The sequence below is a fragment of the Lepidochelys kempii genome, chromosome 4, assembly GCF_965140265.1.
Source record: "Lepidochelys kempii isolate rLepKem1 chromosome 4, rLepKem1.hap2, whole genome shotgun sequence".
Classification (NCBI taxonomy): domain Eukaryota; kingdom Metazoa; phylum Chordata; order Testudines; family Cheloniidae; genus Lepidochelys; species Lepidochelys kempii.
Genome location: NC_133259.1, coordinates 107,090,318 through 107,109,247, shown reverse-complemented (window position 1 = coordinate 107,109,247; position 18,930 = coordinate 107,090,318). Strand labels below are relative to the sequence as shown.

General features: G+C 38.7%; 1 protein-coding gene across 2 annotated transcripts in view; it reads left to right on the top strand.

Moving 5' to 3' along the window:
• Positions 1 to 18,930, top strand: part of LOC140910713 (cytosolic beta-glucosidase-like) — a 90,984-nt gene that overhangs the window by 1,782 nt on the left and 70,272 nt on the right. The window lies entirely within an intron of this gene.

The following is an 18,930-nucleotide window of genomic DNA, read 5'->3' as shown; positions in this document are numbered from 1 at the left end:
TGGGCCTAGGTACTCCACCTCCCTGAGAGGTGGTAAGTATGTCAATGGGAGAAACCTTCCTGTCAACATAGCACAGTGTACATCCGCAGTGTACACCTGCATTACTCTGGGCAGGTCTACACTTAAAATGCTACAACGGTGAAGCTCTACCGATTGGACGCTTCAGTGAAGACACTACTACACTGACAGGGAGAGTAGTTAAACCACCTCTGTGAGAAGCCATAGCTTTGTTAGCTGGAGAAGCCCTCTCATCAACATAGCACTGTCTACACCTGGGTTAAGATCAGTATAACTATGTCTCTCAGGTGTGTGGATTTTTCACATCTCTGAACAACGTGGTTATACCCATGTAAGTTTATGGTGTAGACCTGGCTTCAGGGGTCCATACCCCAGATCAATGAAGTTATACCAACATATTATTTGTAGTGTAGACCAGTGTGGTGTATGTCATTCTGTTGGTTTCTCTTTGCTCCAGACCTTCCATCTGCTCAGCTTGATTTGTGTCACTGGGCCATTGTCAGGGTTCCCTCCCCACTCTGAACTCTGGGGCACAGATGTGGGGACCCACGTGAAAGACCCCCTAAGCTTATTTCTACCAGTTTAGGTTAAAACTTTCCCAAGGCACAAATCCTTTTCTTGTTCTTGGACGGTATTGCTGCCTCCACCAAGTGATTTAGACCAGAATTCAGGAAAAGGGCCACTTGGAGTCCCAATTTCCCCAAAATATTCCCCCAAGCTCCTTCATCCCCTTTCCTGGGGAGGCTTGAGAATAATATCCTAACCAATTGGTACAACGTGAGCACAGACCAAACCCCTGGGTTTTTAGGACACTGAAAATCAATTAGGTTCTTAAAAGAAGAACTTTATTTTTTAAAAAAAGTAAAAGAATCACACCTGCAATATCAGGATGGAAGGTAACTTTACAGGGTAAATAAAAAGATTTAAAACACAGGATTCCCCTCTAGGCTCAGCTTCAAAGTGAAAAAAACAGGAATAAAACTCCCTCTTAGCATAGAGAAAATTCACAAGCTAAACCAAAAGATCATTGAACACATTTCCTTGCCTTTACTTACAATTTCTGTAATTTTAGATGTATCTTTTCAGGAGATCGTTTGCCTGCTTGGTCTCTCTGTCCAGAGAGAGAACAACCAAAGAGAGCACAAACAAAACCTCTCCCCCACAGATTTGAAAGTATCTTCTTTCCTTATTGGTCCTTTTGGTCAGGTGCCAACCAAGTTATCTGAATTTCTTCACCCCTTGTAGGTAAAGTGATTCTGTACCTCTGGCGAGGAAGGATTTTATGTTACTGCATACATAAAGGTGGTTACCCTTCTCTTTATATTTATGACAGCCATATTGTGCAATCAAATTTTAAGCAGGTCCCCTCACTGAAATCACTAATGAGTCCTACTGATGGTGTGATCAGGACCTGTTCTTCCTCTTACCTACTCTTTCAGCTGCTTCCTTTTTTTACCACACTGCCTTTCCACACTTCCATCACTTCCTCTTGTGCTGGTACTGATCTTCCATCCTCTCTTGTTGAAGGGGCATCATCCACAACACTGTGCTCGTTGTTTGAATGGCAGGAGAGACAAATTTCAGAGTAACAGCCGTGTTAGTCTGTATTCGCAAAAAGAAAAGGAGTACTTGTGGCACCTTAGAGACTAACCAATTTATTTGAGCATGAGCTTTCGTGAGCTACAGCTCACTTCATCGGATGCATACCGTGGAGAGACAAAGTGTATTATCTATGTTAGGTACTTATGTAGTCTCTATCACCATAGTAACTGGTTACCTCAGAAGCCTCAATGTATTTATGCTCACAACATCCTTGTGAAGCACTATTGTCCCTAATCTACAGATAGGGGAATTGAGGCACAGAGAGTCAATATTGCTAACCCCAGGCATTAAAAAAAACTTGATCCAAAAGAATCAGCGGGCTTTCAAAAAATGCATTTTTGTTTCTTGTTATGTCTTCTGGCTTCTGGGCCTTTTGGGTGTACTCAGGTTATGTTTTAAAATTTTTCTATGCAACCAGGAGAACTAGAAATGTACTTTCATTCTAAATGAAAATTGAGATTTTCACCTAATCACTTTCCTTCAGCAGCTGGTACTTTAAGAAAAACATCAACTACCAGGGCACTTTTAAAAAAATGATGAGAGTTGGCAACACTTATTTGTGCACCCCCCCCCACCCAAGTGTGGCAGGTGTTTACATAACAAATGCAAAGATATCGTCCATAACCAAGAGGTCTTACGGAGCAGCTGCTATTCTTAAGAGTGCTGGATGCGGCTGGAGAGTTCAAAATCTCCTGTTGCACACAGCAATGCAGAGCTGTGAATGCTGACAAGAACAAAAAGAGCTGCAGGCTCTGGTTTGTGTTCTATTGGGTGGATGTAAAGTTAAAGTAAAATAAAACAAAAGATTCTTTAATAAAAGCTTTCTTTGAATTAATAAAGAAACAGAGTTTGCAGACTAATTTTAGATATGACTCAGTGTATGAGAGTAACAAACAGTAGATGTGGATTCGGGCAAGGTAGGATAAATAAGATTATAATTATTCAGTTATGGTATGTACCCAGTGTACACATATATGTAAGCACACTATTACATTCCCCCTCAGTTAACAGTACTGTATCTTACTGTTAAAAGTGGAACCTATCAGATATTTTGTATTACTCTTAACTTCTCTTTCTACTCTTCTTATTTGTTCTATACTCTTTCTTTGAATGTTCTTATTCATGCAAATGGGTTCAACTACTGTCCCTTGCAAATTTACCTTTTCAGTCCCCTCTGGGATACTAGTTTAGGAAAGCACTTAAGCACATGTTTAAGTCCCATGGAAGTTAATGTTACTTAAGTACTTACTTAAAATTAAGAATATGCTTAAGTGCTTTCCTGAACCATAGTGTGTATAGGTATGTCTGAGAGTAAACTTAATATGGCCCAAACTGAACTCCTTATTTTTCCTTCCACATAATCCCCACTTCCCTCATTCTTTGTCACTGTTAGCAAATCACCATTATCCTTGTCACTCAGGCCTCTATCCTAATGAGTCATCTATGACTCCTAGTCTCTCTAGGTTGCAGACCGTTGTATCTAGTTTGTCCTTTTTTCACTCTTATTTTAAATGGCTATTGGCAATTTTTCTTAATTATTTTTGCACCATTCTTTCAACTCTTCTAAATATTAAATTCTTGTCTCCAAGATATCAAGAAGGCAGCAAGACCCTATTTGAAATAAATAGTTTCAGTGTTTAAACAAAAGAGAGGTCTGGCAACGCTTCACATCCTTCATATGTCCTCACCATAGAGAGAGAGAAACAAATGCTCACTTATCATCACTGGTGATTTCTGTCTGTTTTGCATTCTCACTGATTCTTTACTTTGCTGACTCCTCTCCTTTTCTTTCATCAGCTCAGGGTCTCACATCCCTGCACATTTTTCCTGAGCTTCTATCCCCTTCTCCTTAATGATTGTTCTCTGCTTCTCTCCTCAAGGGAGTCCCTGTGCTGTCACTACCCTCAATTTTTCTCCTTTTTACTCTTGACTGCCATAGAATCTTCCATCTACAGCAATCCACCCCCTCTGTTAATGGAACATCACCCACTATGTTTCTGCTTACTACAGCAGTTGCTGTTAAAAAGTAAGCATATAGCAATAGCTAAAACTCAGCAATACTATAGCTATTTGTTATTAGTTCAGGGAAATAACTGTCAACTGGTGGCACATCCTAACCTTTTAATGGCAATCACTATGTCTGAATAGGAGTGGAGAGGAAAAAGTCACTTAGATATAGCAACCAAAGCCCTGAAGCTTCTTCTTACGTTAGTATAGGGTTGCAGCACTCCACCCCCAACTCTGTAGATGGTCCAACCTAAGGAAAAGATTCAAACTCTGCAACTGCTTTTTTCCAAATGCAGGCTCCTTTCAGCAGTGGACATCTCAAATCCTCCAGCTGTCCCTTAGACCCAGAGAGACAAGATTGGGCGAGGGATAGCTCAGTGGTTTGAGCATTGGCCTCCTAAACCCAGGGTTATGAGTTCAATTCTTGAGGGGGCCATTTAGGGATCTGGGGCAAAAATTGGGGATTGGTCCTGCTTTGAGCAGGGGGTTGGATTAGATGACCTCCTGAGGTCCCTTCCAACCCTGATATTCTATGAGTATCTTTTATTATTGAACCAATTTCTCTTGATGAAAAAGACAAGTTTTTGAGCTGCAGAGAGCTCTTCTTCGTGTTCAACAGAAGTTAGTAGTCCAATAAAAGTTATTACCTCAACCACTTATCTCTATAATATCCTAGAACCAACACAGCTGCCAACCTTAGACCTAGAGCCATTTTCCCTGGTCCCACATTTGTCCCACTCAAGAGGCAAAGAGCTCCTGGAATGCCAACTGCATCACTAGATGAAGTATTGCTTTAAAACTGTCAGTTGTAAATCCACATTAAATATTGTAGACAAAATGTTTCAGCTAATTTCTGGTTCTTTATCAACCTGTATCTGTAACTGTGTCAAAATACAGGTTGATAAAACAAGTGTTATGCAGAACAGTTCTGCAGAACTGAGGCTATTGTGCATGGACATATCCTTATCCTGCAAAATGGATTCTCAGTGGTTAGGGATTCAGTTTTGTAAAACATTGTGAGTTTTCTTAAGGAAAACATTTTGGAAATCTTTTGAAGGAAAGTGATGATGTCAGTCACACACTTAGAATTCTCAGGTTTTGGTTATTATCAATAAAAACTCACTGAAGCAAGAATTGGAAATAGAAATTTTATAAAATGAAAATTGAAAATCTCCCAAAGCACAATTCTTATGGAAGAGCTGGGTTCTGAAGATTTCCATGTTTGCCAGATGTCCATCAGCATGAGTATGGGGCTACAGCAGAAAAAGCCGTGTGAATCTAGAAGATTCATATACATGCAGAGAGTCCATCCTCCCAGTGGGGATTCTAGATCAAAATTTTAGCTGGGACACTGCAATTTGCCTTAGTTTGCATGAGCTCATTATTTATGACACTTTTAAAAGTTCCCCTCTGTAAAGAATCCCCTCATCCACTGGCTGCCAAAACTGTGATAGCTTCTTCTAGCATGGGGGACAGGCTGGGATGGACCCATCATCTGAGGGTGAGATGCGCCAGCAGGGAGGGATAAGGTAAGGAGCAGGCTGGCAGTGGCACCTGAGGGGGGGTGATATGGGGGCTCTCTCAAGCATTGAAGCTTCTAGGAGAGGTTGGGAGAAGGGGTTCATGGGCCAAGGGCATCAGGCTACTGGTGGTGGGGGGGCACCTGAGAGAGGAAGAGAAGGATCAGGCCAGTGGGGCAGGTGGTGGCATGGCACTATGTCTCCCCCCTCCTCCCCCACCCACACACTTTAGATATGGTCTGCAGCCCAATAAAATGTCAGTTCACAAAAATGAAATTTTTTCACCTAAAAGATCCCAAAACTCTAATTTACCAAATGCATGTCTACACATTCAGATGGACTCCACCCTAGATCCCTGCCAAATAGATGGGCTTTGGAATATGACCTAAATGTCATCAAAATCAGGTTATTTCAGACTAATCGCTCCCAATCTGCCAAAGATGTCCTCCTGGTGCTTTTGAAACCTGTCCTGGAATTTGCTTAAAACAGTCCGGGGCAGTGCAGTTGCTGCCCAAATTGACCGTTAATCTTAAAGAATTATTCCATTATCTTAACAGTTGTGAATGGGGTATAGAACTGGGCTGAAGATAAACTTACTTTAATTATATATTTTCATGTTTCTGAGTGGTGGGTTGAGTACTCAGGTGCTCCAATACTAGAATTTAGTGGTTGCTGGGACAAAGGATCTTCCACAAAAGGAGGTCACGTGGACCTTAAAGATACTTATGAATGCCAGGATTGTGCATCCCAAAGATTGCAGGCTGCATACCTCTCATATCCTTCATTTAGAGGGACATCATTTATTTTACTCCCAAAGTTAACTATGTTTGACAATTTTGAAATCCTCCCACTTTTATTATTTAAAATTATTGACCTCAAAAATAAAGAATCATGAAACTGAGGGTTTAGAAAGTCTTATTTACACTAAAGGAATACTTTCACATTCATAATTTTGACTCATTTTGGGTCTTTTCCTCTTATTGCACTCCATATTTGAGAGTTGGCAAGCTGAGAAACATGCAAGGCTATGGAGGAGGAGGCTGGAGAGCTGAGCCTGAAGAAAATGGTTGAATTACATATATAAAAGTTGACTACACTGAGAGAATCCAGTTATTTATCCTAAAAGTCATAATTAGCCTACAACAAACCATAAAAATGATAAAAATAAGAGAATCCTACCCTATCTCTGCCTTAGTTTTAAAATAAATTTATTTAGAAAGATAGATATTCAAAAATACTATAATTTGAAATTTTACCAGAATTGCATAAACTGTTATCTCTACAAAATGCAGAATAATACATCAACATGAAAAGAGCTGGAGATGTCCTTTATAGAATCTTACATTTACATTCACTCAGCTAAAATATGATGTAATATGCATTATTATAAAGTGTTTTACATATTACAACTGTCATTTTGAGGTGTTTTGGAAACAATTGTTCCATTTAACAGTAAAAGCAGTACATGGTCTGTACACTTATCACACATCTGCTCAAATAAATTTGTTAGTCTCTAAGGTGCCACAAGTACTCCTTTTCTTTTTGGGGATACAGACTAATACGGCTGTTACTCTGAAACTTATCAAACACTGTTTGTAAACTAATAAACAGTTGATGAAAGTGGAAACAAAGTATTTATTCGTTCTACCCAAAGTTACCTTTAGCTAAATACTTTAGACACTAATGCAAGCAATAGCCACAATATGTACAACTGTTTTAAAAAAAGAAAAAGTGTAATTGAAGAAAACAAAGGCTAACTACTTTATTATTAACACATCAATGCTTATAATTGAAAAGAAAGGAAGGAAATGGTATTCATAGATGGTGGTGATTAGATTTTGTGGGATGAGAATTTGCATTGTTATGTGTAAAGTTCATTTGAAAGAAGAGGTGTCTAATACTTAACAATTCAATTGGTTCAGAAGTTAACTTTCTCAACGTTCTTCTTTGAAGAATGCTTCTCATTCCCTAATCCTGTCACCTTAAATTTTACAGGTTTTCAGAGTAGCAGCCATGTTAGTCTGTATCCGCAAAAAGAAAAGGAGGACTTGTGGCACCTTAGAGACTAACAAATTTATTTGAGCATAAGCTTTCATGAGCTACACCCAAATGCATCCTATGAAGTGAGCTGTAGCTCACGAAAGCTTATGCTCAAATAAATTTGTTAGTCTCTACGGTGCCACAAGTCCTCTTTTAGATTTTACAGACCATTACCTCTAGAAAAGTCCAAATTTTACTGCTGAATAATGACCCCCCAAACTAGAGATTTCTTTTTTTTCCCATTCTCTCTGGCTCAAACAGAAAATTCTGAATGAACAGATATTTTGGTTTAGATTTTTCATGTATTCGTTAAAGAATGTGAAAATGGAACATTTGGCTAGCAATGGCAAGAGGCAACTTACACCCAGAGTGTAGGCGGACAACAGCTATGCCCAGACACATGCTATTGGAGCTCATCCTCAAGAGTAGGCAGAGAGAGAAAGCTGAGAAGAAAAACCCTGTGCTCTGACAGTAGGCAGAGAACGGCAGGCACAGTAACTGCCAACAGGCCTTGGGCAGGGGGAAGTAGACAAGTAGACAAGATGAGGGATTTATAAGGACATCAGATGTGGGGAGAAGAAGACAAACACTTGGAGAAAGGGAGGAACAGGGGGAGAGAGACTGAGGGATAAGAAAAATGGAGTTAAACACAGCAATAGAAATGCATAATGTTTATTTATCAGGTAAATGTTTATTAGGTAAATTTCACTTGCCATAAAGGAGAGTTGAAGAGAGAATTTTGTCGTAAACTAGTGAAAATCAGTTGTCTGTCAACAACTTGGCCAGTCCTTATTTTAGTCCCTTTTAAGTGCTTATTTTAGTGTGGATATTTCCTATCTGGATGGGATCTGAACTGTGGCAAAAACTGGTGAATTTCACAATGTATGTCTGTCATTTCTGGACTCTTGTAGGACAGTGGTTGCCAAACCATGGTCAATCCCCACTACTGTCATCTGTTGACCATTAATAGTCTACCGAGAATTGGCTGGTCACATGGTGCTGGCTTTGTTCCCTTATTATAACTGCTAACCTGCATTAACAGATGCAAAAAATACACTGAATACTTCCCTAATTATTTTCCATGCAGTGTTATTGATTTTCCAATGGGAGGTTGTCTGTTCATGAATATGAGGGGAGGTAGTCCAGGAGACTGGCTCTGTAAGCTATGGTCCACACTATGGCAAAAATGTAAGCTTTGTTCTAAAAACTTCTGGAAAGGAAGAGCTTATGCCAGCTTCATAATAGACAGCATTTAAATTGGCATTACAAGTCTGTCTCTCTCAAAAAAACCCAACTAAAATAGCACATTTTAAAATCAGAATTATCAACATTGTGTCTTCTGCACTGTGGAAGATTATTCTAACTGATATAAAGTCATTTTTGTTGGAACTTCTACATGCGTGCTGTGCAGTAGCCAATGAGACCTTTTTGCAATATTGGGCTCCTAGATAATTCACTTTTCCTCTTTTTCCAAGAAAGTAGGATTATAGGACACTGGCATGCATGATAAACACGTGTTCTACTTTTTGTCTTTTGTTCCCAGAAACCCCTTTCAATTAAAAGTCCAAAGTATTTAATTTGGACTTCATAAAACAGTTATTGCATATTAAATAAATAAAAACTACACATTAAAGGATATTTGCAGAGTATTAAAAACTGTACAATAGGTCCATATCAATTTCACAGTTACAAATCTATTACATAGTTTTTAGTCCTTGGTGAATGTTTAATAATCAGTATTCAAATAACATAGATTAACTGTCCTATTAAATCTAAATTAATTGTGGTTTTGGGAGCATTAATTTAAAAGGTTACCTATTTTCCCTGCAGATCTGATCTTTCTGTATCACATTTTTTCATTAAAATTAGTATTAAAGACTTTGTGTAAATTTGTTTCATGTTTCATTTAGAATATAGTTACCAGGCACTCTGAATACCTGTGAAATCACATTCTCCCAAGCTTCACTGCTAATAGAGATATTAAGATTCTCTCCTATTGTCTTCTAGTGTAATTAGCATTACCTGGTGGTAATAAAGACTTCACACATTTGTTTAAAAAAGGGTAATCCCTGTTGATTCAGGAACTGACATTCAGCAGTTCATCAGGACCAGTGAGTGAAGATCTACCTCTGGGGTATGCACATTTTGAATTTACGAAATGGCTAATTTGCAGCAAAAGATCAAAAATTGGTAATGTGGTGAATATATTAATTTTAGTTTTGCTGAAAGAATTAGCATCACCACAAAACAGCTCTACCAGTTACTGTATCCCTTGCAGTTCTTTGCCTAATAAGCAGCATTTGAAACTCTAGGATAATGCTGATTACATTATTTTGACTCAATTACACTTGCTAAAGACTACACATTAATGTCAGTGATGACTGTCACAGCAGTTCTTTTGAACTGTGAAGCGAGTTGTTTCTTTTGCGGCAAGAAGCAAGATTCATAGAGTTTAAGACTTGAGGTGACTGTTACATCTAGTCTGACCTCAAGCATAACACAGGCCATTACATTTCATCCAGTTACCCTTGTATTGAGTCCAATAACTTGTTGGACTAACTAAAGCATGGATATCTTCCAGAAAGACACCCAGACTTGATTTGAAGACATCAACTGGTGGAGAATCCTCCACCTTCTTTGGTAATTTGTTCTAATAGTCAAGCATCCTCACTGTTAAATTGTGTCTACATTGAATTTGTCTGGCTTCAGCTTCCAGCCATTGGTTCTTGCTATGCTTTTCTCCACTAAATTAAAGATCTCCTCACACCTTCTTGTCTAAATGGGCCATCTTGATTATCACTACAAAAGTTTTTTTCTCCTGCTGATAATAGCTCATCTTAACTAATTAGCCTCTCACAGTTTGTATGGCAACTTCCAACTTATCTGTATGTGTATATATATATATATATATATATATATATATATATATATATATATATATACCTTCTTACTATATGTTCCATTCTACGCATCCAATGAAGTGGACTGTAGCCCACGAAAGCTTATGCTCTAATACATTTCAGAGTAGCAGCTGTGTTAGTCTGTATTCACAAAAAGAAAAGGAGTACTTGTGGCACCTTAGAGACTAACAAATTTATACATTTGTTAGTCTCTAAGGTGCCACAAGTACTCCTGTTCTTTTTGCGGATACAGACTAACACGGCTGCTACTCTGAAACCTTACTATCCAGTATTTTCTGTGTGTGAATGTACTTACACACTATAGCAAACTCATCTCTCAATCTTTGGACGTGACTACACTTGGAGCTGATGGTATTATTCATGCTAGAGCTTATTGAGCTAGCATGCTAAAAACAGAGTGTAGCCATGGCAGAGTGACCTGCAGGATGGGCTAACTGCTTTGAGTATCCAAGACCCTAGGCATGTACTTGAGGAAGCTAGTTCATACCACAGTTCCTGCTGCTACAGCTACACTCTATTTGTAGCACATTAACTTGATGAGAGCTAGTGCGAGTCAGTCTCCTCAAGCTAGAAATCATCCCCCCAACCCACAGCTCCGAGGACAGATATACCTTTTTTAATAAGCTACACAGATTGAGCTCTTTTGGTCTCTTACTGAAAGGCACTTTCTCCAGCCCTTGAATCATTTTTGTGGCTCTTTTTGTGGTCTCGCCAAGCTTTCAGTATCCTTTAAAAATATGGTAACTAGAAGTGGATGCAGTATTTCAATATCAGTATCACAAATCAGCCACCTACAGAGGTAAAATTATCTCCCTGCTCCTACTTGCTATTTCCCTGCTTATACAACAAAGGATCATATTAGCCCTTTTTGTCAAAGCATTGTACTGGGAGTTGATGTTGACTTGCTTGCTCTACTATGACCCTGAATCCTTTTCAGGATCACTGCTTTCCAGGATATAGTTCCCCTCTCAGAGGTGAAAGTAAGCTGGTCCAGTCTGGTCCAGTGTACTGGCAAGAGCCAATATGCCGTGCTGGACCGGAGCAGCTTCCCCAGTCTGGTGCTTTAAAGAGCCCTGAGCTCTCCGCAGTGGCTGGAGCCCCAGGCCCTTTAAAGCGCCCCCTGAGCCCCACTGCCGTAGCTCTGGGGTAGCGGCGATAGGGCTCCGGCAGTGATTTAAAGGGTCTGGAGCTCCGCTGATTTAAAGGCCCAAGTGATTTAAAGGCCCAAGAGCTCCCAGCCACAGCCGGAGCCCCGGATTTAAAAGGCCCAGGTATTTAAAGGCCCCACCTCTTCCGGTTGAGGCCACACCTCTTCTGGTCGAGGCCATGTCCCCCTGCTCAGGACTCCGGAGTACCAGTAGGTCCTTTAAGTTACTTTCACCCCTGCCCATTCTGTAAGTATGGCCAGCATTGCTTGTTCCTAAACGTATAACTTTGCATTTGTTTGTAGTAAAAATGCATTTTGTTTGACTGAGTCCAGTATAAAAAGAGCTGGGTAATAACACAAGACTTGCTTTTGCTCTTTATTAAAAGAACAATGTACAGAAATGTCTCAGTTACAGCTAGCATTAAACCATGTGCATACAGACTGCCTTCCTGGTGCCTCATCCAAACTCTTCCCTCCTGTAATTTATGTTCCTCTCTCTAAATGCCGTGTAGATTGCTACACAAGTGATCCTGATCACTTTGTATGACTGCTTTGTCTTCACCATTTTTTACCATTCCACTAATTTTTGTGTCATCTGCAAATTTTGTCACAGCAATTTCATATATTCTTCCAGATCATTGATGAAAATGTTGAATTGTGTTGGGCAGGGGCCAAGTGCCAATCCCTGCAAAATCCTACAAGAAACATCCCATACAGTGATAGTTCCCCGTTGATTTCTACTATTTGAGATCTGTCAGTCAGCCAGTTCTTAATCCGTTTAACTTGTACTCTATTGATACTCTATAATGCTAATTTTTTAATCAGAATGTCTTGAGGTTCTAAATTAAATGCCTTGTAAAAGTCTAAGTATATTTCCTTTTCACAATTGCCTTTATCAACCAAAATTGTAATCTCAAACAATGAATTCAGGTTTACTTGACAAGATGTATAAATCCATAAATCCATGTTAATTGGTATTAATTATATTCCTATCCTTTAATTCTTGATAAACTGAATTCTATATCAGATTTTCCATTATTTTGTCGAGGATTGATGTCAGTCCACCTAGCTTATATTAGTTACTTGAGTCATCCCGTTTGCCCTTCCTGATTGTTGGCATAACATTGGCGTTCTTCCAGTCTTCTAGAATTTCCTCATTATGCTAAGATTTATTAAAAATTAACATCAGCAGGCCAGATATCCCCTTTTAAGACACTTGGTCCTCCTGATTTAAAAATGTTTATTCCTAGTAGATGATGTCTAACATCCTTCTTATTTACTAATGGTTTGGAAAGTACGCCACATCCTCGTGTGATAGAAGTACATCATCCTGCTTCTTTCCAAGTCCAAAACAGAAATATTTATTGAACACGTCTGCCTTTTCTGCATCATTAGTAATTTTACCATCTCCATCTAGTAATGGACCTATATTGCTAGAATTTCTTTTGTTGCTAACATACTTTAAAAAATCTCCTTCTTATAGTCCTTAGCCCTGCTAGCCATGGATTTTTCCCTGGTAAGTTTAGTTTCCCTTATCAGTTTTCTGCACTTCATAAATTTATGTTGGGTGTAAAGCCCCAAATTCTTTTAGAACTTTATATCAATTACTGGAATGGAGATGACCTGGTATAGTGTTGGAGTCAGTCCTTCTGAAGAACGATTTGGATCCATTTCTGTGAGGTAGTAAAGTTGGTAAGAGTTGAGAGCACTCTACACCGGGCAGGATCAGCCCTAAAGTACTCTCTAAACTAGAAAAATAGGCAGTGTTCAATGTTAGCTAGCATATTTTAATTGCTTAAACCGTAGGGTCAACCTCAGACTTGCAGAAGATGTTAAACCTTATCTACACTAATGTTTTAAAACCTGTTAGTTAAAATATGCTAGCTAACACTTGTTAAACACTAACTATTTTTGTAGTCTAGACAAATTCTAAGTCATCTTTTCTTCTGTTGCTCATCTGATGCTAGTTACTACATCCTCTCTGGCTCCATTCCTCACTATAGTGTTTGTAATTTTTATTGCTGCTCTTCACCCCCCAAGCCACAGTGTGATCTAAGGTGTTTTTAATGCAGCTCTTTCCCTTCCTTCCTCTACTTCCCCACCCCATCTTCACTCCTTTCTCCATTAAAATTAACTGTCGATCAAAATCCGATTTTGCTAGCAGAATACTATTACTAGCATTTACTGCTATTAAAAATCTAACTGCACTGCTTTGCCTTTGACAGCCAAGGGGAAATTGGAATTATGTACCCATTTAAAAGTAGAGGAAAAATGCGGGAGGTAGAGGGAGAGAGACAAATTATAGGCCACTAAATTTAACTTCAATACCTGATAAATTACTAAAACAATTAGCAAAGCAGCTGCAATCAGTGTGTAAACAGCTAGAAGAAAATACAGCAATAAATAAATTGTTAACATGTTTGTAAAAAACACAAATCAAGTGAAACCAAAGTAATTGGTTTCTTTGATGCAATAATGAGCTTAGTGTGTAAAGTAAAAGTAGTAGACGTAGACTATCCTGACATTAGTAAAACACTAATATTGGTTCCACATGACATTCTCAGAAGGAAACTAAATAAATGTGGATTAGATGGAACCATTGTAAAATGAATACACAGGTAAAATAAATCAAACCTTGAGAATGATTATGAATTGTTCAGCTGCTAGTTCAGAGGAGGTCAAAAGCATTTTAGATGATCAAACACCATACAAAACTCAATTTAGTCCAGGAGTAATTTTTACAGCATTTAATATAAGAAACACCTAAATAAAGAAACTCAGCAGACCAGCAAAAATTGACAGCCATATTGGCTCTAAGCCATCACTAGAGTTTTTGCTACTCTACTGCATTTCTTTATTTAGGTATTTGATTTATTAAATGTTATAAAACATAACCTAAAATAAGCTTTGATTAGTATATGATAATCTAAAATGTCTTTCAACTGCTGACTTTGATTTTTATTTATTTGCATCCACTTATATAAAAAAATAATTTTGCTTGAGTTAAGGTTCGTGACTTTTTGTTGTGACTAGGTAGGGACCAGGTGTCTCATGGAATCAGATTCATTGGGATCAATTGTTATATTTTCATTGATAGGTTAGCAGAAGGAATATTATTTATTTGTATTACTATAGCACTTAGTCATGAACCCAGGACTCCATTGTGCTAGGAGCTATAAAATCACAGAACACAATTACTTTCCCTGCCCCAAAGAGCTTAATTGCATGACAAGAGATAATAGATGAGTACAGACAGATGGGGAAGTACAAGTAAACAATGAGACAATATGGGTCAGCATTCTCAGCAATGATCTCAGTGTACCAGCCGCCTAACTATTGTCAAGTTTTTTTGTAGACATCATGGAAAAGGGGAGTTTTGAGTAGGATAGTGAATTAATTTTGCAAATGTTTACAAGGAGCTCCTCTCATGTGTGAGGGGTAGAATTGGAGAAAGTACCAAGGTGGAGAAAAGAACACTAGTCCAATCTGAGGATTGTAAGAAAATATTATAAAGATTAGAATTAAATATTGTATGGGGAGCATAAAAATTGGAGAAAAAAGTTTAAATCCATAGGAGAGTGAATGAACAAATGTGACTAACAAAGTGGCTTACATAAGAGTAATCAAATACCGTCCATGCTAAACATTTGCAGGCACAGGAGCTAATAATATAATTAGGCTTGAAAGGATTTGATTTTTTATCAGTCAATGTCAGTAAAAGTGGATTTCATTGTACACACACAAACAGTAGGAAAAAAAATTCCATCAATAATAAAAATGTACCGATAGGCAAAATAGGAAAAATGTTGCTTGAGAAATATTAGGGGTTGATTTAATTACATTTATTGTGTATATTTTGATGTGCGATGTTGACAATTTGTTTCCTGGTTATAAAGCTTTAACTTATTGGGTGTCAGCTCCAAAGTTTGTCTCTCTCACCAACAGAAGTTGGTCCAATAAAATATATTACCTCCCCCACCTTGTGTCTCAGAGGGAAGAATGACACCCACTATACTGCTAACAGTATTTCCTGCAGTATTCTGGGATTCCCCTACAGATTTTCTGTCCAGTTACTGACCTTGCCTAATTTTTCTTAGCTTGAGGTGATTTGGTTACAGGCAACTTTTTAAGCTTCATGCTTGAAGGCTTAAGCCAATGTCCAACTATTGGCTTTTAGGATGAGACCTAAAGTAGGGGCAGATTATCCAAGATCTGCATACTACAGTGTTCTTATCTTTCCTCTGAGCATCTGCTACTGGCCGCTGTCAGAGACAGAATACTGGACTAGATGGATGTTGAGTCTGATCCAGTCTGGTAATTCCCATATTCGTAACTGATCACAAGTGTTCATTACAATAAAAATTAGTGGGGAAAATCTTAAAGATCTTTAAGGTCTGATTTGCTTGGATGATTTTCTAAAGTGTTATCCTGACTTTGCAAAGCTCCCCACAAAGTTCCCAGCAGCCGTCCAAAAATCCACACTATTAAAAAGACAATTGGGAAGCACTACTAAGTGTTGACCATATGCCTGGCATTGTGCAAGGCACAAATGTAAAGAAAGTGCCCGCTTCAAGGTGCTCACAATCTTTTTTTTTTTTAAAAAGCTCAATTCAACCGAAACTGCCTCCATTTCCCACGTAACCACCTTCATCTGAGCCAGGATATTTTAGTCAAATTTTTTTTGGCTGTCATCACTCAGACAGCCATTTAGTTTTAACATTTGGAGCATCACATTTGTCTGAAAACGTATCTATGTTTAATCTACCACAGATTGAATTCATGTTGTTCTATACAGTTGAACTACCAAATCCTTTGTGGCATGGGAGCTGCGTAACTGAGATAAAAATCCTTTGTGTTATCCTACCAATTGATATAACCTGGGACACTTGAGGTGACAGTGCTTAGGCTATGTATACACTATAGCTTAGGTCAGTATGGTCTCTGAGCAACATAAATTACACCGACCTAACCGCAGTGTGGACAGTGCTCTGTCAGCAGGAGAGCTTCTCCAGCCAACATAGCTACCACTGTTCACTGTGGCTGGAGTAATTAAAAGCTCTGTTCTGTTGCCTTAGAGCATCTGCACTAACAGCAGCTGTGCCATTGTAAACTCTGTAGTGTACGCATAGGCCTAGATCTATGTTTGGCTAGGGACAGAAGTTTCCCAGTGAAAGGCTCTTATTTCTGGCATTTTCTCCCCCAGTTGTCTGACACAGCCAATATAACTTGACCTTCAGAGCATGCTGTAAGGCCCTTCAGCTTCCCAGGCTTTCTCTGGTGGGGTGGATTAGTATTTCAGGGAATAACTTTGGCATCATAAACCAAGTCCGCTGTTAATGACACTATTGTTACTAATGATACTATTGTTTATTTATTAACCTCACCTACTTTATATAACGTACCTCTTGAACACAAATGTGAAAAACGGAATGCTTATTTTAGTTTCTTGAGAAGATGCAAGGCTGAAGAACTCCTTGCTTCTCTAAATGCAAATACTATTAAAATCACGTTTTCAGCAATTAAAGAGCATTAGGTAGAGTCTCAGTTAAGATATATTTACCTCTAAAAATGTATTCATCACTCTCTTCAAAAGTAAAGCCCTAGAGCAAAATGCATGTAGTTGCCAGCAGCTTTAGTTAAAGCTAAAATTAGCCATGCTGATTACATGGATTTTGCATAACCTTAACCATTAATCCTTCATATTGGTCTTTTGCTTTGAAAAATCTTGAAGCACCAATAACGTAAAGGTGGCTTACTGAGTCACTTTTTAATGCTATTTAGTTAAGATTTAAACCTTTATATAGTAGTTAATATTGACACCTTCTTTTAACAACAGCCAACCACTTCTTACATGTGCTTGACTGACAAAACAGACCTATTAATTTCAAGAAAAGACTAGCAGCACATGCAGAGCAGATAACTTTAATTTAAAGAGTAAAAAGCATACTAATGAGAAGAAATTAGAGGCCACAATAATGTATTCTTCCATTTTTGCCATTCTCAATGTACAGCATTCCCTTAAAACTTGCAAATAATATTTCCTTTCATGCTAAGTTTTCATTTGTTTTCATTTGGTGAATATAGTCCTTATTTTCTAATGGCTAGATTGTCTCTTTATCTGTCTTGGCCCAGCAGGGGAGTAAACCCCATCTACAGACTTTCCTGGAACTGGAACTTGAGGCTAGGTCTGTTGTGGAGCATAGCTTCTGCTATCCAGGTACTCCCCAAGAGCAAGCAGGCAGTGGGGAGGATGTTGAGCTTTAGATCTCCCTCCATCTTCCAGCCAGACATCAGAGGGGAATTAAGTCACTCCCATTAAGGCCTGCAGTCACTTTATCTCATCCTAAGCCAGAGCAGGAGAGGAATTGTACCTCTGAAGGACATCAGAGGGAACAATCATCAGAGGGGTAACCGTGTTAGTCTGGATCTGTAAAAGCGGCAAAGAGTCCTGTGGCACCTTATAGACTAACAGACATATTGGAGCATAAGCTTTCGTGGTTGAATACCCACTTCGTCAGATGCCTCTTGGGGTGGTGCAACTTGCGCATCTGCTCCTTGCTCAAGCTATGCCTAATAGAACAGTCTAGCTCTGTCTGAGCTCCACAGCTCTCTTGGTAAGGGAGCATTATCAGTAATGGCATCGCATGTCAACGAACAGCTGCACATGTCAAGGAACAACTGTCACAGACAGCCTCACTTGGGAGTTTCCATATTCCTGATAGTTATTTTTTCATCCTTGGAATAACTGCAAGCGAGGCTGCGAGACTAACTGATTCTTCTTCTCCTTAGACACCTTTAGAAAATGTCTAAAAGTGAGGTATTGCAGTGCGGTAATGATTATAGATCCCAAGTTGGCTTTGCCAGTCAGGCAACTTGAAGAAGTCAATTAGCAAGCAAATTATTAATTAATTGAGCACTTGATATTCTTAGTTTTTTATATCAATTAGGTTTTTCTCCTCCATGTTCAAGCATTACTTCATTAATTTTTTAAAATATCACTTAATCAGCAATGAACTCAAATCAGCTGACAGTTGCATTTTGTTTATATATTTAATTAATCAATACAACCAGATGAAAACCTCCAGCATCATTTATCATGTTATGTTTTGCTGAGTAACTGGCCAGTAAAATTGTTTTCTTGGAAACTAATGATTCAGTGGTTCAAGGGTCAATTCAATAAGAAACTGAAGTTAGCTGAAATAGAGGATTTTCTAACTTTTTTCCCTCTTCTTTTCAGTGTGTGGCCTTGTGGATGATTCATGGTCATATCACTGGCCATCATAATACTTTTCCTTTTTCATCAATGTCAGTCCACTCCTTCATAGATCACCTTTATCCTGGTAATTTTTCTGCTTAGTGGATCTACCAACAATGATAGTACAGCTGGCCTGCACAGTGACCTCTAAAATTAAGGATACCTAAATATTTCCATCCCATCCTTTTTCAATTGCTTATAACTGTATCAGACTTTCAGCTTCTAAGGAGCATGCTCCAATGGATAGGGCACTAGACTTGGACTCGGCAAATCAGGGTTTTGCTCCCAAGGTCAGCTGCTGATCTTCTGTGTGACCTCTGACAAATCACTTCACCTTTGTGTGGGGAATCTGTCCCTCTGTGCTATGCCCATTTGGAGGGTGGGCAGGGCTTCTGTTAGTATAGCTCCAATGAAGGGACT